Source organism: Heptranchias perlo, chromosome 37 (genome assembly GCF_035084215.1).
Source record: "Heptranchias perlo isolate sHepPer1 chromosome 37, sHepPer1.hap1, whole genome shotgun sequence".
Lineage (NCBI taxonomy): Eukaryota > Metazoa > Chordata > Chondrichthyes > Hexanchiformes > Hexanchidae > Heptranchias > Heptranchias perlo.
This window is the reverse complement of record NC_090361.1, coordinates 728,991-749,553: the sequence shown is the minus strand read 5'-3', so window position 1 is coordinate 749,553 and position 20,563 is coordinate 728,991. Positions and strand designations below refer to the sequence as shown.

The following is a 20,563-nucleotide window of genomic DNA, read 5'->3' as shown; positions in this document are numbered from 1 at the left end:
CCTCCTCCTCACACGGGCCCCGCCTCCTCCTCCTCACACGGGCCCCGCCTCCTCCTCCTCACACGGGCCCCGCCTCCTCCTCCTCACACGGGCCCCGCCTCCTCCTCCTCACACGGGCCCCGCCTCCTCCTCCTCACACGGGCCCCGCCTCCTCCTCCTCACACGGGCCCCGCCTCCTCCTCCTCACACGGGCCCCGCCTCCTCCTCCTCACACGGGCCCCGCCTCCTCCTCCTCACACGGGCCCCGCCTCCTCCTCCTCACACGGGCCCCGCCTCCTCCTCCTCACACGGGCCCCGCCTCCTCCTCCTCACACGGGCCCCGCCTCCTCCTCCTCACACGGGCCCCGCCTCCTCCTCCTCACACGGGCCCCGCCTCCTCCTCCTCACACGGGCCCCGCCTCCTCCTCCTCACACGGGCCCCGCCTCCTCCTCCTCACACGGGCCCCGCCTCCTCCTCCTCACACGGGCCCCGCCTCCTCCTCCTCACACGGGCCCCGCCTCCTCCTCCTCACACGGGCCCCGCCTCCTCCTCCTCACACGGGCCCCGCCTCCTCCTCCTCACACGGGCCCCGCCTCCTCCTCCTCACACGGGCCCCGCCTCCTCCTCCTCACACGGGCCCCGCCTCCTCCTCCTCACACGGGCCCCGCCTCCTCCTCCTCACACGGGCCCCGCCTCCTCCTCCTCACACGGGCCCCGCCTCCTCCTCCTCACACGGGCCCCGCCTCCTCCTCCTCACACGGGCCCCGCCTCCTCCTCCTCACACGGGCCCCGCCTCCTCCTCCTCACACGGGCCCCGCCTCCTCCTCCTCACACGGGCCCCGCCTCCTCCTCCTCACACGGGCCCCGCCTCCTCCTCCTCACACGGGCCCGCAGCTAAAGATTACGCAGGCAGAAAGGAAATGGGTGACCGCCAGGCAGAGTAAATGGACTAGGCAGGTAGAGCAGGAGTCCCCTGGGGCCATCTCCCTCTCAAACAGATATACTGCTTTGGATACTGTTGGGGGAGATGGCTTATCAGGGGAAAGCAGCAAGAGCCAAGCTCATGGCAGCACGGGTGGCTCTGCTGCACAGGAGGAGAGGAATAAGAGTGGCAGGGCTATAGTGATAGGGGATTCAATTGTAAGGGGAACAGATAGGCGTTTCTGTGGCCGCAAACGTGACTCCAGGATGGTATGTTGCCTCCCTGGTGCTAGGGTCAAGGATGTCACGGAGCGGCTGCAGGACATTCTGAAGGGAGAGGGTGAACAGCCAGAGGCCGTGGTCCATATCGGTACCAACGACATAGGTAGAAAAAAGGGATGAGGTCCTGCAAGCAGAATATAGGGAGTGAGGAAATAAATTAAAAAGCAGGACCTCTAAGGTAGTAATCTCAGGATTATTCCCCGTGCCACTTGCTAGTGAGAGCAGAAATAGAATAGACCAGATGAATGTGTGGCTTGAGAGATGGTGCAGGAGGGAGGGGTTAAATTCCTGAGGCATTGGGACCGATTCTGGGAAAGGCGGGACCTGTACAAGCTGGACGGGCTGCACCCGAGCAGAACTGGGACCAATATCCTCGCGGGGGCAGTTGCTAGTTCTGTTGGGGAGGGTTTAAACTAGTATGGCAGGGGGATGGGAACCAAAGGGCAGGAACAGAAAGGACAAATTCAGACCAGGAAACGGGAAATAGAAAAGCAGTTAGTGACGTAGTTAGCGACTCAGAAAGGCAAAAGAAGCAAAGGTTAAATAGTGTTCAGCACAGGAATTTGACGGGGTTAAAGGGGATAGACTTCAATGCGAGGAATATTACAAACAAAGCAGATGAGCTAAGGGCACAGATAGACACATGGCAGCATGATATCATTGATATAACGGAAACCTGGCTTAAAGAGGGGGATAATTGGCAGCTCAGTATCCCTGGATATAGAGTTTTCAGGCAGGATAGAGTGGGTGATAAAAAAGGAGGGGGGTAGCATTATTGGTTAAAGAATCAATTACAGTTGTGAGAAGGGATGATCTGCTAAATGGATCATCAATCGAGGCCATATGGGTTGAGCTAAGAAATAAAAAAGGGGCAGTCACACTACTAGGAGTGTACTATAGACCCCCGAATAGTGAAAGGGAGATAGAAGAACAAATATGGAGGCAAATTTCTGAGTGCAAAAATAAGAGAGTAATAATAGTCGGGGACTTCAACTACCCTCACATCAACTGGGATTCAAACAGTGTGAGGGGCACAGCGGGCGCAAAATTCTTGATCAGTGTCCAGGAGAACTTTTTTAGCCAGTACGTGACAAGCCCAACAAGGGGGGATGCAATTCTAGATTTAGTCCTGGGAAATGAAGATGGGCAAGTGGGTGAAGTGACAGTGGGTGACCATATTGGGGATAGTGATCACAATTCAGTTAGTTTTAGCATTATTATGGAAAAGGACAGAGTTAAATCAGGAGTAAATGATTTAAATTGGGGGAAGGCAAATTTTACAGAACTAAGAGGTGATTTGGCAGAAGTGGACTGGACACAACTACTTGAGGAGAAATCAGTGGCAAGCCAGTGGGAGGCACTAAAAAGTGAAATTCTACGGGTACAATGCAGACACGTCCCCTCAAAGAAAAAGGGTGGCACTGGCAAATTTCGAGCCCCCTGGTTGTCTAGAGGTATATGGGGCAAGATAAAGCCGAAAAAGAAAGCTTATGACTGTCACAGAAAACTAAATACTGCGGAAAGCCTAGAGGAGTATAGAAAGTACAGGGATGACGTAAATAAGGAAAGCAAAGAGAGGGCATGAAAAAATATTAGCTAGTAAGATTAAAGAAAACCCAAAGATGTTTTATCAGTACATTAAGAACAAGAGGATAGCTAAGGAAAAGGTGGGACCTATCAGGGATGATAAGGGTAACTTGTGTGTAGAAGCAGAGGATGTGGGTAGGGTTTTAAATGAATATTTTCTCTCTGTATTCACAAAGGAAAGGGATGATCCGGACGTAGTAGTTAAAGGAGAGGTGTGAAATATTGGATAAGGTAAACATAACGAGAGAGGAAGTACTAGAGGGACTGGAATCCTTGAAAGTTGATAAGTCGCCAGGGCCGGATGGATTGTTTCCTAGGCTATTGAAGGAAGCCAGGGAGGAAATAGCGGATGCTCTGAGGATCATTTTCCAATCCTCACTAGATACAGGGGAGGTACCGGATGACTGGAAGACTGCAAACGTAGTACTATTGTTTAAAAAGGGTACGAGGGAAAGGCCGAACAATTATAGGCCGGTCAGTCTTACCTCGGTGGTGGGCAAACTATTAGAATCAATACTGAGAGATAGGATAAACTGTCACTTGGAAAGGCATGGTTTAATCAGGGATAGTCAGCATGGATTTGTTCAGGGAAGGTCATGCCTTACAAATCTGATTGAATTCTTTGAAGAAGTGACAAGGAGGATTGATGAGGGCAGTGCAGTGGATGTTATCTACATGGATTTTGGTAAGGCATGTGACAAGGTCCCACATGGCAGACTGGTCAGAAAGGTAAAAGCCCATGGGATACAGGGAAATGTGGCGAATTGGATCCAAAATTGGCTCAGTAACAGGAAACAAGGGTAAAATTCGATGGATGTCTTTGCGAATGGAAATCCGTTTCCAGTGGTGTGCCACAGGGCTCAGTGTTGGGTCCCTTGCTGTTTGTGGTATATATTAATGATTTGGACTTGAATGTAGGGGGCATGATTGGCAAATTTGCAGATGACATAAAAATTGTCCGTGTAGTTGATGGTGAAGAGGATAGCTGTAGACTCCAAGAAGATATCAATGGGTTGGTGGAGTGGGCGGAAAAGTGGCAAATGGAGTTCAACCCGGAGAAGTGTGAGGTAATGCACTTGGGGAGGACAAACAGTAAAAGGGAATACGCAGTAAACGGGAATATATTGAGAGGGGTAGTAGAAGTGAGAGACCTTGGAGTGCATGTGCACAGGTCCCTGAAGGTGGCAGTACCGGTAGATAAGGTTGTGAAGAAGGCATACGGAATGCTCTCCGTTATTAGCCGAGGTATAGAATACAAAAGCAGGGATGTAATGATGGAACTGTATAAAACGCTGGTAAGGCCACAGCTGGAGTATTGTGTGCAGTTCTGGTCACCATATTACAGGAAGGACGTAATTGCTCTGGATAGAGTGCAGAGAAGATTTACAAGAATGTTGCCAGGGCTTGAAAATTGCAGCTACGAGGAGAGATTGGATAGGCTGGGGTTGTTTTCCTTGGAGCAGAGGAGGCTGAGGGGAGACTTGATTGAGGTGTACAAAATTATGAGGGGCCCAGATAGAGTAGACAGGAAATACCTGTTTCCCCTAGCGGAGGGTTCAAGAACTAGATGACATAGATTTAAGCTGATTGGTGGAAGGATTAGAGGGGACATGAGGAAAAACCTTTTTACCCAGAGGGGGGTGGGTGTATGGAATTCGCTGCCCGAATTGGTGGTAGAGGCAGGGACCCTCAACTCTTTTAAAAAAATACCTGGACCTGCACCTAAAGTGCTGTAAGCTGCAGGGCTACGGACCGGGTGCTGGAAGGTGGGATTAGAATGGGCACCTGGTTGTTCTTCGAGCCGGCGCGGACACGATGGGCCGAATGGCCCCCTTCTATACTGTATCTTTTCTATGGTTCTATAGTGAAACGGACCTGTACCCAGCCCGTTATATGGGATGTACCTGTACTCAGCTCCTGTTATATGGGATGTACCTGTACTCAGCTCCTGTTATATGGGATGTACCTGTACTCAGCTCCTGTTATATGGGACGTACCTGTACTCAGCCCCTGTTATATGGGATGTACCTGTACTCAGCCCCTGTTATATGGGATGTACCTGTACTCAGCTCCTGTTATATGGGACGTACCTGTACTCAGCTCCTGTTATATGGGACGTACCTGTACTCAGCTCCTGTTATATGGGACGTACCTGTACTCAGCTCCTGTTATATGGGATGTACCTGTACTCAGCTCCTGTTATATGGGACGTACCTGTACTCAGCCCCTGTTATATGGGATGTACCTGTACTCAGCTCCTGTTATATGGGATGTACCTGTACTCAGCCCCTGTTATATGGGACGTACCTGTACTCAGCTCCTGTTATATGGGATGTACCTGTACTCAGCCCCTGTTATATGGGACGTACCTGTACTCAGCCCCTGTTATATGGGACGTACCTGTACTCAGCTCCTGTTATATGGGACGTACCTGTACTCAGCCCCTGTTATATGGGACGTACCTGTACTCAGCCCCTGTTATATGGGACGTACTTGCAAATTTCACATGGAACTTGTTTTCTGGTTTGAGGATCTGAACGTAGAGAGGACAGTTGGGGGCAAAGTCCTTCACGGCCCAGGCACGCAGGATAGTCTGATGATCCTGAAAGATAACAAGTGGTTTAGGAAATAATTTGCAATCAATGGAATGACCTGGGTTGATGAATGAGGAGATAATTCTCCATGTTAACCTCGAGACGGGGAAGATTTGCTCAGGTTTATTCCACAGGGGTCAGGAGCCACCTGCAGCATTGCCCAAGTGAGCAGAGACAGGATGTACCAGCGAGATATGTAACCATGGGGCCATCAGAGCCGAGCATGATCCTGTCCTCACTGGACATCTACACCGCTTTCCAGCAGCAGTCACTGGCCAGTGATCAGAGGCAGGAACCTTGGCTGATTTCCCCTCCCTAATGCAGAGGATCGGAGGACAATTGTACCCCATTTTTTGCCCCAGCTCACCCACAGATTCAGGACTCTCCCGGTCTGTACCATACTGGGCAGAGCAGGACGGAACACATGGACTGAAGTATGTTACACACAGGGTAACACATCGACTGGAGAATATTAAACACATGATAAAACACAGACTGGAATGTTCCAAATGCTCCTTAAAACCTACCTTTTTGACCAAGCATTTTGTCACCTGTCCTAATATCTCCTTATGTGGTTTGGTGTCAAATTTTGTTTGATAATCGCTCCTGTGAAGCGCCTTGGGACGTTTTACTACGTTAAAGGTGCTATATAAATGCAAGTTGCTGTTGTTGTTAACAGTTTGGAGTGCTACACACAGGTTGGGATTAGGGTTAGTGATTGAGGCTAGTGGTTAGTGACTGGGGTTAGGGGGTTAGGGTTAGTGATTGAGGCTAGTGGTTAGTGACTGGGGTTAGGGGGTTAGGGTTAGTGACTGGGGTTAGGGGGTTAGGCCAAGGGGTTAGTTGTTACAATTAGGGTTAGAAATCACTATTGACAACGTCGTTGTCATTACCTGCGTCCTTTATCATTTAATGTTTTTTTACCTCACGCAGACGAGTCACAAAACAGCCTCATGAATTGTTCATTTAAGGAACCTTCTTTCTGGCCCGAGCCCGATTTCCTCCTTTTTTTCACATCTCTACTCACAGAAAAAGACATCAGGGACATTAGACTTTGGGATTTTGGCACAAGCCCAGGCAGATCCAGGTGTTGCGCTGTTTAAATTCAATCGTCGGGCTGCCTGAAAAGGGCTTCTGACAAATAACATGTCACCATCTGATTCCACTGTCACATCTTCATCCATTACCCACCTTTCCCCTTCACTGGAGCTGGTTTCACCTCCATGGCCATTCCCCACACTGCTGATAGATTCACATTTTACAGTCTCACTGGAAGTGGTCCCTGGATTTGGTCTCAGAGAAAAACTCGCAGTCACCATCTCCTCATCCGGGGTGAAGCAGGACCTCTCCCTCTCAGACCCCCTCTGCTCTTCCATTCCCCTGCTCCACCTTTTAATGGTCAGATTTATTTAATTTAAAGCGGTGTTTAAAGGCAGAACAGAGGAGCGCAGGGCCCCGGGCGGAGGATCGAGGGCGGCAGGCGGAGGAGCGAGGGCCCTGGGCGGAGGAGCGAGGGCCCCGGGCGGAGGATCGAGGGCCCCGGGCGGAGGAGCGAGGGCGGCGGGCGGAGGAGCGAGGGCCCCGGGCGGAGGATCGAGGGCCCCGGGCGGAGGATCGAGGGCCCCGGGCGGAGGAGCGAGGGCGGCGGGCGGAGGAGCGAGGGCCCCGGGCGGAGGAGCGAGGGCCCCGGGCGGAGGAGCGAGGGCCCCGGGCGGAGGAGCGAGGGCCCCGGGCGGAGGAGCGAGGGCCCCGGGCGGAGGAGCGAGGGCCCCGGGCGGAGGAGCGAGGGCCCCGGGCGGAGGAGCGAGGGCGGCGGGCGGAGGAGCGAGGGCGGCGGGCGGAGGATCGAGGGCCCCGGGCGGAGGAGCGAGGGCCCCGGGCGGAGGAGCGAGGGCCCCGGGCGGAGGAGCGAGGGCCCCGGGCGGAGGAGCGAGGGCCCCGGGCGGAGGAGCGAGGGCCCCGGGCGGAGGATCGAGGGCCCCGGGCGGAGGAGCGAGGGCCCCGGGCGGAGGAGCGAGGGCCCCGGGCGGAGGAGCGAGGGCCCCGGGCGGAGGAGCGAGGGCCCCGGGCGGAGGAGCGAGGGCGGAGTGTGGGAAGGGCGTGAGCTGACCTCAAACCACAACGGCAAAAGTGTGAGCGGCCAGAGAGTGGGAAAAAGATAGGCTGTGATTGGAGGGTCAGCGAGCACGCGCGGGGGAGAGGTGTGGGTAGGGTGCGCAGGCAGGAGGCGCTCCCCCCAGGACAGAGCGACCTTGGAGCCCACCCGGGGGGACTGGGCGGCTTTAGGTTCGAAGCCCTGAATTCAGCTGTCAGGCTTTAGGGGGCACTCGGGAAAATTTCCCCTTTGCCAGTCTGCCTCTGAGATGTCTGCGGACCGAATGTTTGACACCCCTATGTTAGACAGTTGGAGGAAAGTGCAGCATGTGTTCGATGTACAGCTTGTGTGAGATATACAGTCGGAGGTACAGACAGCATGTTTTAGACAGACATTCAGGGGTACGTACAGCAGCTATCCTGTCCACTTCAAACCGGTTACTAAGAATAAAACAAGCTTCAGCATTATCCATTCTTCGACAGCCAATGGGAGGAAACATGGGGAGTCGAGTGAGGAGGAAAGAACAGGACGACATGTTAGCAACAATCACATCAAATCATAACCTCAGAAAAGTAACTTCACAGGAAACAAATGGCTGACAGCAAATTACTGTCTGTGTCTGTCCAGGCCTCACTTTGGGCGATGCCCTCTTACTTTGTGTCCTTCTATCTTTTTTAGTCTTATTCCTTGTTGATCTTCTTTTCTCACCCTGTTACTGTGTGTGTATTTGTGCTTCTCTGTGTATCTCTGTCTAAAGGTGTGTCTCTGTCTAGATATGTGTCCTATTTCAATGTGTATCTCTGTCTCAATGTGTTTCTTTGTCTGCCTTTGTTTCAGTATCTGTGTGTTTCTGTCGCTGTATGTCTCTTACTCTGTTACTTTCTCACTGACTGTATGTTCCTCTCTGCCAATGCGTGTGTCTTTCGCGCTGCCTCTTGTCACGTCTCTTTATGTGTATCCCTCTCTGTATGTGCCTCAGTGTCACTCTGCTCTCTATCTCTATATTAGAGTGTATCTCTATCTCTGTCTATCTATTTCTGCCTCAGTATGTGTGCGTGTCTGTCCCTTGCTCATTCTTTCTGTCTTTGTCTCGATGCATCTGTCCCTCCGCCTTCACATGTCAGCCTCTCTCTCTTTCACTCCCCACCACCTTACAGAGGAACAGGAGTGGGCCATTCGGCCCCTCGTGCCTGCTCCGCCATTTGATAAGATCATGGCTGATCTGTGATCTAACTCCATATACCTGCCTTTGGCCCATATCCCTTAATACCTTTGGTTGCCAAAAAGCTATCTATCTCAGATTTAAATTTAGCAATTGAGCTAGTATCAATTGCCGTTTGCGGAAGAGAGTTCCAAACTTCTACCACCCTTTGTGTGTAGAAATGTTTTCTAATCTCACTCCTGAAAGGTCTGGCTCTAATTTTTAGACTGTGCCCCCTACTCCGAAAATCCCCAACCAGCGGAAATAGTTTCTCTCTATCCACCCTATCTGTTCCCCTTAATATCTTATAAACTTCAATCAGATCACCCCTTAACCTTCTAAACTCCAGAGAATACAACCCCAATTTGTGTAATCTCTCCTCGTAACTTAACCCTTGAAGTCCTGGTATCATTCTAGTAAACCTACGCTGCACTCCCTCCAAGGCCAATATGTCCTTCCGAAGGTGCGGTGCCCAGAACTGCTCACAGTACTCCAGGTGCGGTCTAACCAGGGTTTTGTATAGCTGCAGCATAACTTCTGCCCCCTTGTACTCTAGTCCTCTAAATATAAAGGCCAGCATTCCATTTGCTTTCTTGATTATTTTCTGCACCTGTTCATGACACTTCAATGATCTATGTACCTGAACCCATAAGTCCCTTTGGACATCCACTGTTTTTAACTTTTTACCATTTAGAAAGTACCCTGTTCTATCCTGTTTTGATCCAAAGTGGATGACCTCACATTTGTCTACATTGAATTCCATTTGCCACAGTTTTGCCCATTCACCTAATCTATCAATATTCCTTTGTAATTTTATGTTTTCATCTACACTGCTTACAATGCCACCAATCTTTGTGTCACGGCAAACTTAGATATGAGACTTTCTATGCCTTCATCTAAGTCGTTAATAAATATTGTGAATAGTTGAGGCCCCAAGACAGATCCCTGCGGGACTCCACTAGTCACATCCTGCCAATGTGAGTACCAACCCATTATCCCTACTCTCTGTCGCCTTTCGCTCAGCCAACTTCCTAACCAAGTCCGTACTTTTCCCTCGATTCCATGGGCTTCTATCTTAGCTAACAGTCTCTTATGTGGGACCTTATCAAATAACATCCATTGACATTCCCCTGTCCACTACTTTAATCACCTCTTCAAAAAATTCAATCAGGTTTGTCAGGCACGACCTACCTTTCACAAATCCATGCTGGCTCTCTCTGATTAACTGAAAATTCTCGAGGTGTTCAGTCACCCTATCCTTAATTATAGACTCCAACAATTTCCCCACAACAGATGTTAGGCTAACTGGTCTATAATTCCCTGGTTTCCCCCTCTCTCCTTTCTTAAAAAGCGGAGTGACATGTGCAATTTTCCAATCTAGAGGGACAGTTCCTGAATCTAGAGAACTTTGAAAGATTATAGTTAGGGCATCTGCAATGTGCTCACCTACTTCCTTTAAAACCCTGGGATGGAAACCATCTGGTCCTGGGGATTTGTCACTCTTTAGTGCTATTATTTTCTTCATTACTGTTGCTTTACTTATGTTAATTTTAACAAGTCCCTGTCCCCGATTCAATATTAGTTTTCTTGGGATTTCCGGCATGCTTTCCTCTTTTTCTACTGTAAATACTGACACAAAGTAATTGTTCAACATGTCCGCCATTTACTGTCTCTGTCTGCGTGTACACCTATCTCTCGGAGTCTGCACTTTTAGTCAGTCCCCACTGAACGATGACAATCAGGATTACCAGAACTCAGCTGTCCCATTGCACAGTTTAATCTGACAGTTTAGGAGAGCCTGGCCTCCAATTTCAAATAACAGTCATATCACAACATCACCAGGTGAGCAACAGTTAGCTGAGTATGGCATGACATCAGCAGACAGCTTGTTATCACGAAAGTTTAGTTGCGTTATATTATCCTGCACAGACAAGACTAACTTTACCCTCATCAGATCCTGGTCCTTCAGTGCTGATCCGTGCAGGTAAACGACTCTTTGTGACCACAGAGGGATCTGCAGTGCGCGCCGAACCTGGAGACCCATCTCGGAGGGGCACAGAATCACAACGTAATAATCCTGGGGTCAGAACAAAATGTGCATCAGTGCAATGTGGCCGAGCCACAGGTTAACATGACCCAGTAACTGGGCAACTCTGCTACCAGACTCCGAGGAGTGGCTACTGTTCACACCATCGGCACAGACTTATCAGTCATTTTCATATCTTCCTCAACTCACAGATCCAGTTCTCTCAAGCTACAACTTTGCTCAAAACCTCGTCCTGTGACTGCAACAGTGCCCAGAATCCAAGAATATAAAGATCACCATCTCCACTCACCAGGCTCCCACCAACTGACACCCATTCACTCACTCACCAGGCGTGTACAATCGGACGCCCACACATCAGGATGTACAGCACAGGATGTACCTGTAGAATGTACAGGACAGACCCATGTAAACTGTAGGACATACATGACAGACCCATGTAAACTGTAGAACATACATGACAGACCCATGTAATCTGTAGAATGTACAGGACAGACCGTGTAGCCTGTAGAATGTACAGGACAGACCGTGTAGCCTGTACAATGTACAGGACAGACCGTGTAATCTGTAGGACATACAGGACAGACCGTGTAAACTGTAGAATGTACCGGACAGACCGTGTAAACTGTAGAATGTACAGGACAGATCCGTGTAAACTGTAGAATGAACAGGATAGACTGTGTAAACTGTAGAATGTACAGGACAGACCGTGTAAACTGTAGAATGTACAGGACAGATCCGTGTAAACTGTAGAATGAACAGGACAGACCGTGTAAACTGTAGAATGAACAGGACAGACCGTGTAAACTGTAGAATGAACAGGACAGACCGTGTAAACTGTAGAATGTACAGGATAGACCGTGTAATCTGTAGAATGTACAGGACAGATCCGTGTAAACTGTAGAATGTACAGGACAGATCCGTGTAAACTGTAGAATGTACAGGACAGATCCGTGTAAACTGTAGAATGTACAGGACAGATCCGTGTAAACTGTAGAATGAACAGGACAGACCGTGTAAACTGTAGAATGAACAGGACAGACCGTGTAAACTGTAGAATGAACAGGACAGACCGTGTAAACTGTAGAATGTACCGGACAGACCGTGTAAACTGTAGAATGTACAGGACAGACCGTGTAAACTGTAGAATGTACAGGACAGACCGTGTAAACTGTAGAATGTACAGGACAGACCGTGTAAACTGTAGAATGAACAGGATAGACTGTGTAAACTGTAGAATGAACAGGACAGACCGTGTAAACTGTAGAATGAACAGGACAGACCGTGTAAACTGTAGAATGTACCGGACAGACCGTGTAAACTGTAGAATGTACAGGACAGACCGTGTAAACTGTAGAATGTACAGGACAGACCGTGTAAACTGTAGAATGTACAGGACAGACCGTGTAAACTGTAGAATGAACAGGATAGACTGTGTAAACTGTAGAATGAACAGGACAGATCTGTGTAAACTGTAGAATGTACAGGACAGATCCGTGTAAACTGTAGAATGTACAGGAGAGATCCGTGTAATCTGTAGAATGTACAGGACAGATCCGTGTAAACTGTAGAATGTACAGGACAGATCCGTGTAAACTGTAGAATGTACAGGACAGATCCGTGTAAACTGTAGAATGTACAGGACAGATCCGTGTAAACTGTAGAATGTACCGGACAGACCGTGTAAACTGTAGAATGAACAGGATAGACCGTGTAAACTGTAGAATGTACAGGACAGACCGTGTAAACTGTAGAATGTACAGGACAGATCCGTGTAAACTGTAGAATGAACAGGACAGACAGTGTAAACTGTAGAATGAACAGGATAGACTGTGTAAACTGTAGAATGAACAGGATAGACCGTGTAAACTGTAGAATGTACAGGACAGACCGTGTAAACTGTAAAATGTACAGGACAGATCCGTGTAAACTGTAGAATGTACAGGACAGACCGTGTAAACTGTAGAATGTACAGGACAGACCGGTGTAACCTGTTGGAGGATGTACATTGCTAAGTGCCCTGTTGGAGGGACAATGCATTATGTGGACGCACTGAGGGACTGTGGTGCAAATGGTGACCTGTAATCTCGGGTGAGCATAGAATTCATTCAGAAAATCCATAAGGAGGTCGATTTTCAGCGAGCTAACGCACAGGACGACACGTCTCTCTGTCTGGGCTCTGTAACGGCTATAGTTGCCGCCAGATTTCTGCCTCTCCATCCACAGGTATGCCAGCTGCTCAAACTGGGAAAAAGCAAAAAAGAGATCAGCACATTAGAGATAGTGGAATCCCTTCACAAAGAGGCAGAAATCATTATATCACTATCCAAAATCAGGGCAATACAATCAGATATCATTACATCACCATCCAAAATCATGCAAGGAATGATTGGAAAGGTAAGTGCTCTGCTTGCTGTGATACCGAGCCATAGAGGCCGGGAAGATCATGGATTCTAATCCCAGTTTGTGTTGAGTTAGTCGTTCTCAGTCAGGGGGATGGGAGAGGCTCCAATTGGCTCAAGCACGCTTGGGTTAAAGATATCAGCCAGGGTTCCAGCCCCCGATCGTAAGTCAGTGACCCTGCTGGGAGGTGTATGTGCATGACCCCAACACAGAAGCATTGGAGGGCACCAGTGTACATGTGGAGCTGACCCCACATCTGTGGATAATGTCACCGAAGGGGATAAATGGGGCTGAGCAGGGGAACAAGGTTAAGTCCTTGCTGCTCGATGTGCTTCACTCAGCCATTGGACGAGCTGTAATAAACCAACTGAACTGTCATTGAGCATTTCAACAAAACCTAAAACTTAATCTCAGAGACCTCACTGAGAACCAGTTGGGTGAAGTTCTGTCGCACTGACTATCTTTGTCAGGAACATTTCATTCCTGCTAGACGATGGCAGGCTGCTGGCTTTCCGATTTTTCCTCATTCTTTCCCAGTCCCTCAGCTTTCCCTTCCTCTTACAATCTACAGGCTTTTAAAATCCAAGCTTGGCTTCACCCTAATGACTACAATGATTGACTTCACCATCTCCCCTGCTGATTTTCAACTTGCATTTTGGCCTCAGTCCCTCACTTAGGTTTCTCATTTTTAAAGAAGCATTCCTCCCCCCCCCACCCCCCGAGGAGCTTGCTCCCACTTCATAGCCCACCCTCCGGCAGCCCGTTCCCCCTCGGAGCTCCCCGCCACCGAAGCCTGCTTGCCCTGGCAGGTCACGCCCCCAAATTGTCCAGTATTTCACTCTTACCTGAACAGGCAACACAATCAGTGCCACGCAAATCATGATGACCACCAGGAGCTGGGACGGCCAAATCCTGGGTGTGACATCTCCAAACCCAACAGTGGAGAAGGTGACTATGCAGAAGTAAAGGGAGTCAAACAGGGTCAAGTTGTTCCCTGCTCGTTCGAGGTGCTGAATCCCGCAAATACTGAAAGAAAAACCAGTATTTCACTCAACGTTTCAGCAATACTGAATTTGTACAATGTCAGCATTAGGGATTTCCAGCTTTAATACAGGAACTGCTGCCTCACCCACCCACTCTGTTCAGTGACTCTAATACAGTGAGTAGCTCAATCAGGCAGTATCCCAGCTGGGATTTCCCTTCCCCCCAGTTGCCTGTCTGCTGTGTGAAGGGGTGGGGGGAGGTCCCAGAACAATCTCCTTCCTGTCCCGCAGCACCCGCTGGGCGTCGAGAATCCTGCCAGGAACCCACCCTGTTTATTCAATCATCCCCAACCCAGGGCTGATTTTTTTCGGGTCCTTTTCCCAGGGGCCCTGAGGCCAAATGAAGCAACTCAATCACAGACTAGGGAAAGAACAGGGGTCCGTCTGGTCTGTACGGCTCAGTTAAATGCTGCCCTTACCAAATGAGGCACGGGGGCTGTCACACGTCCTTTCTATCTCTCTTTCTTCACCCCCTCCTATCTGCTTATGTGCTCTGTCTTCCTGCCTCTCCCTCTCTATAGTGTCTCTCTCTCTCTCTCTCTCTCTCTCCTTCTGTTCTTTCTCCCATTCTGAACTCATCCACTAGATGGTGCCACAGTCTGACTTTCGTCACACGGTCAACTTTATCAGTTAATTTTCACACTTACTCTGTACAATAACACCCCAAGGTTAACTCTTCAATGGTACAGCTTTGACAGACCTTAACTGAGACCTGAAATGAGTCCTCTATTAAATTCACATTGAGAACACGCCTGGAGACTGACTGTTCATGCTGTCGTCAGGCTTTTCATGAGGCGTCAGATTAATGTGCAGTGAAAGGCAGTCTGTAGATCCCCATCACTCAGGTCCACAGTGCCGAATCAAACCACCGCATTAAAGCCCTGTAGTGAAGGCACTGAGTAACTGTGGCAGCCCCGAGTGACATGTACCTCACAGTGTACAGTGTGTGGGGGTCAGTGTATTGGATACAGGGCTCCAAATCCACATGTACTGGCTCCTCTCTGGCACTTTGCACACCTGGGCATTCTTATTGTGTGAACCTAGACAGTGAGTGTTAGCAGGATATTCAACTGTAGGGTGTATCACAGTCAAGCCTGATCCTGTCACACAGATCCTGTCACACGCTATCCAAAGGGGTTGCTGGATAGTGATCAGGAGCAGGACCTTTGACTGATTTTCCCCATTCCTAGCCCAGGGATAGACAGTTTCCTAGAAGTAAAGGGAATTAGGGCAGGAAATTGGACATGAATTTAGATTTGAGGTTAGGATCAGATCAGCCATGATCGTATTGAATGGCGGAGCAGGCTCGAGGGGCCGATTGGCCTACTCCTGCTCCTATTTCTTATGTTCTTAAGCCCATCCCACAGCCCGTGACTCACCAGGTAAACATTAGACACAGCAGGGTACAGATGAGGATGAGAACCTGGTTAAACATGGCAGAGTGAGTCCTCTGGATTGCATGGTGGAGATCATTCTAGAGTCAAGCAAACAAACATAACGAGAAGACCCTTCACCCACTCCACCAGACTTCCCTGCACTGCCCCTCAACTCACTCCCCCCCAGACACTGCCCCTCAACTCACTCCCCCCCAGACACTGCCCCTCAACTCACTCCCCCCCAGACACTGCCCCTCAACTCACTCCCCCCCAGACACTGCCCCTCAACTCACTCCCCCCCAGACACTGCCCCTCAACTCACTCCCCCCCAGACACTGCCCCTCAACTCACTCCCCCCCAGACACTGCCCCTCAACTCACTCCCCCCCAGACACTGCCCCTCAACTCACTCCCCCCCAGACACTGCCCCTCAACTCACTCCCCCCCAGACACTGCCCCTCAACTCACTCCCCCCCAGACACTGCCCCTCAACTCACTCCCCCCCAGACACTGCCCCTCAACTCACTCCCCCCCAGACACTGCCCCTCAACTCACTCCCCCCCAGACACTGCCCCTCAACTCACTCCCCCCCAGACACTGCCCCTCAACTCACTCCCCCCGACACTGCCCCTCAACTCACTCCCCCCCAGACACTGCCCCTCAACTCACTCCCCCCCAGACACTGCCCCTCAACTCACTCCCCCCCAGACACTGCCCCTCAACTCACTCCCCCCCAGACACTGCCCCTCAACTCACTCCCCCCCAGACACTGCCCCTCAACTCACTCCCCCCCAGACACTGCCCCTCAACTCACTCCCCCCCAGACACTGCCCCTCAACTCACTCCCCCCCAGACACTGCCCCTCAACTCACTCCCCCCCAGACACTGCCCCTCAACTCACTCCCCCCCAGACACTGCCCCTCAACTCACTCCCCTCTAGACACTGCCCCCACTTACTGCCCTCCAGTCTGTGGTCAGTCGAGTTATTAATTCACCACCAATGTCTGTTCCCCGGAGCCCAGGATTTTCACAGGGTTACAGCTGACGACAGGGACTCCCTTTACTCACAATCATGTTCTCCAGCGCGTGTTTGGCCAACCAGCAGTTCAGAAACACGGGGATGAAGAGATTCCTTAAGGGAAGCCAAATACCTGCAGACAGAGGGAACTGGAAAATGTTAGACTCAGAACGGGAGTAACACAGCAGGACTGGGAATAGCACACAGGGAATGGGAATATTACAACAAGCCTGGGGAAAGCAGACTGGGTACAGGAATATTACAGCAGGTCTGGGAGTAACACTGGGAATGGGAATATTACAAAGAGATGAAAAATGTTACAGATCAATTGCATAATTATAGCAAAATGGGAATATTGCAAGATAGGCAGGAATGTTATGGAGCAATTGTAATACTACAGCAGGAAGGAAATATCACAGGAAGAATGGGAATAGCGAAGGAAGAAATGGGAATGTTATCTCGTGTATCACCAACGCCCCCCCTGTCTCTCGTGTATCACCATCGTCCCCCCCCGTCTCTCGTGTATCACCATCGTCCCCCCCGTCTCTCGTGTATCACCATCGTCCCCCCCCATCTCTCGTGTATCACCATCGTCCCCCCCGTCTCTCGTGTATCACCAACGTCCCCCCCGTCTCTCGTGTATCACCAACGTCCCCCCCGTCTCTCGTGTATCACCATCGTCCCCCCCGTCTCTCGTGTATCACCAACGTCCCCCCCGTCTCTCGTGTATCACCAACGTCCCCCCCGTCTCTCGTGTATCACCAACGTCCCCCCCGTCTCTCGTGTATCACCATCGTCCCCCCCGTCTCTCGTGTATCACCATCGTCCCCCCCGTCTCTCGTGTATCACCATCGTCCCCCCCGTCTCTCGTGTATCACCATCGTCCCCCCCGTCTCTCGTGTATCACCAACGTCCCCCCCGTCTCTCGTGTATCACCAACGTCCCCCCCGTCTCTCGTGTATCACCAACGTCCCCCCCGTCTCTCGTGTATCACCAACGTCCCCCCCGTCTCTCGTGTATCACCATCGTCCCCCCCCATCTCTCGTGTATCACCATCGTCCCCCCCGTCTCTCGTGTATCACCATCGTCCCCCCCCATCTCTCGTGTATCACCAACGTCCCCCCCGTCTCTCGTGTATCACCATCGTCCCCCCCCATCTCTCGTGTATCACCATCGTCCCCCCCGTCTCTCGTGTATCACCATCGTCCCCCCCCATCTCTCGTGTATCACCAACGTCCCCCCCGTCTCTCGTGTATCACCATCGTCCCCCCCCATCTCTCGTGTATCACCAACGCCCCCCCTGTCTCTCGTGTATCACCATCGTCCCCCCCGTCTCTCGTGTATCACCATCGTCCCCCCCGTCTCTCGTGTATCACCATCGTCCCCCCCGTCTCTCGTGTATCACCAACGCCCCCCCCCCGTCTCTCGTCTATCACCAACCCCCCCCCCTGTCTCTCGTGTATCACCAACCCCCCCCCCTGTCTCTCGTGTATCACCATCGTCCCCCCTGTCTCTCGTGTATCACCAACGCCCCCCCCGTCTCTCGTGTATCACCAACGCCCCCCCGTCTCTCGTGTATCACCAACGCCCCCCCGTCTCTCGTGTATCACCAACGCCCCCCCCGTCTCTCGTGTATCACCAACGCCCCCCCGTCTCTCGTGTATCACCAACGCCCCCCCCGTCTCTCGTGTATCACCAACGCCCCCCCGTCTCTCGTCTATCACCAACGCCGCCCCCTGTCTCTCGTGTATCACCAACGCCCCCCCGTCTCTCGTGTATCACCATCTTCCCCCCCCCCGTCTCTCGTGTATTTTCAGCCTGTCTACTGTCCGCCAGGGGCAGTGTGTGGTGCAAGGAAACTGATGGGAAAGGAAATGCTTTTAACACGGCGTTTTCAGTCTCAACAAGAAGTAAATACCGAGGAAGCCACTTGTGTTGTGTTGATTGGCTGACCAGAACAGTAATGCCCTTAACCCACTATTAACCATCTCACTGCTGCTAGTGTCCAGATTGCCTGAAATTTCAAATGTCTCACTACAGGTCTTTGAAAAAAATCTCCAATAATCTCCCTTCTTCTCTGGACGGCCGCCACTCGTACTGTGTCCAATGCCCTTCACTACATCACCCCAACTGGCCACTCTTCCATGTGTGCCTAGACAGAATATTCAACCACGGACAGCATCACATCTAAGCCCGATCTTGTCCTCTCTCAATGTTCACACACCTGCATTTTGCAGCAGGAGTCACTGGATAGCGATCAGGGACAAATCTCCAGGCTAAGCCAGGGCACTGAGGCCAATTATAGACCCTGCTGCTGCCAAGACTGAGATCAACTAACTCATTAAAGAGAAGGGATTGAACCTGGACTGTGCTGCTCATATAACACCAGGTTTGGCTCCTGTTTGAGGAGCTGAATTACTGACCAAGTAACTGACTCTAAAGATCATGTATAGCTCTCCTGAAAATGCTTTCTCAATGAGGCAGAGTTCTTACCATGATGATGAAGGGGATGGTGTTCACCATCTCGAGTATGAATGGGACTCAGAGAATCTGCTCCCAGATATTTCCCTTGAAGAAGGGAAAGATCATAAGTCAAAAAGGAAGTGATGATGTGACAGGAAATGATACATTAACTTTGTTACATAAGAACACAAGAAGACAGGACCAAAACATTCTGCCCCTTGTGTACAGCACAGTCACAATCCACCTGCAATTCCTTCTTGGCTGCTTCAACCAAGCCTGCACTTGTTGTCCTAGCTCTTGGGCAGCCCATAGTTTAGCAGCTCTGCTCAATCTTTCCTTAGTTTGCAATCACATGGCCACAGTCCCAACATCAGTCCCATGGATTCCCTTTGATATGAGAGTCCTGGGCCACAAACTCTCCGAGAGCTAACAGCTCCCTCTACATTGTCCTGACATTGAAGCTTAACCAAACATCAGAGTTACTCTGCGACATTTAGAACATAACAAAAAAAATCCGGAGTGAAAAAGATATTTGGCTCATCAAACCTGCCCTTTCCACACTCTCACTCAGCCAGCCGGGTGTCCAACCCACCCACCCACCCACCCAGCCCGGTATCCAACTATATTACTACGCTGCAGTACTTGCACAGCGTTACAATGCTACAATACTACACTGCGTTACAATGCTGCAGTACTTGCACGGCGTTACAATGCTACAATACTACACTGCGTTACAATTCTGCAGTACCACAGTGCAGCAGTTCACTCACCTTGTAACTGAGGGAAACAAGCAGCATTGTCTCCAAAACACTGATCAGTGTGACAAGGACCTGTAAGAAACCATATTTATATTTTGTTCAGTACAAACTGCTCAAGAAGGGAAAGATAAATCAGGTAAGTATGGACCAGTTAGTCTCACATCATTGGTAGGCAAACGCTTAAAATAAAATTAGCGAACATTAGGAGATGCCTGGCATAATCAAGGACAGGCAGCACGGATTTGTTAAGGAAAGTTCTGTTCCACAAATTTAAGTTTTTTGAAGAAGTGACCGATTGGATAGATAAAGGGAACGCAGTAAGTGGGGTATATATGAATTTTCAAAAGGTGTTCGATAAAGTATCTCACAGCATGCTCGTTACAAAAATTCAGGCATATGGTAGATGAGAAAATCCATGAGCATGGATAGAAAGTTGATTGACAGATAGGAAACAAAGGGCTACTAGGTCCCTCTCAGATTGGAGATGAGTTCTGCTGGTGTACTCCAGGGGTCACTGCTGGCTCTGATTTTGTTCTCAATAAATAATGATGATTTCGGTGGGCCAAGGGAGCACGGTATCAAAATGTACTGACAACACAAAAGTAATGGGCTGGCAAGCTGCAAAGCAGATTGTAAAAGACTCCAGGAGGACAGTGACAGGATAGCAGAATGGGCAGACGGTGCCAGATCCAAGTTAATGCAGAGAAGTGTGAGGGAATACACTTTGGGAGGAACAACAAGGAATCGTTCTATAAACTCAAAAGAAGTGAGTCCAAGAGATAATGATAAATTTGTACAA

At 50.3% G+C, this 20,563-nt stretch overlaps 1 pseudogene; it reads right to left on the bottom strand.

Moving 5' to 3' along the window:
* The window catches only part of LOC137304229 (potassium channel subfamily T member 2-like), a 51,943-nt pseudogene that overhangs the window by 4,090 nt on the left and 27,290 nt on the right, over nucleotides 1-20,563 (bottom strand).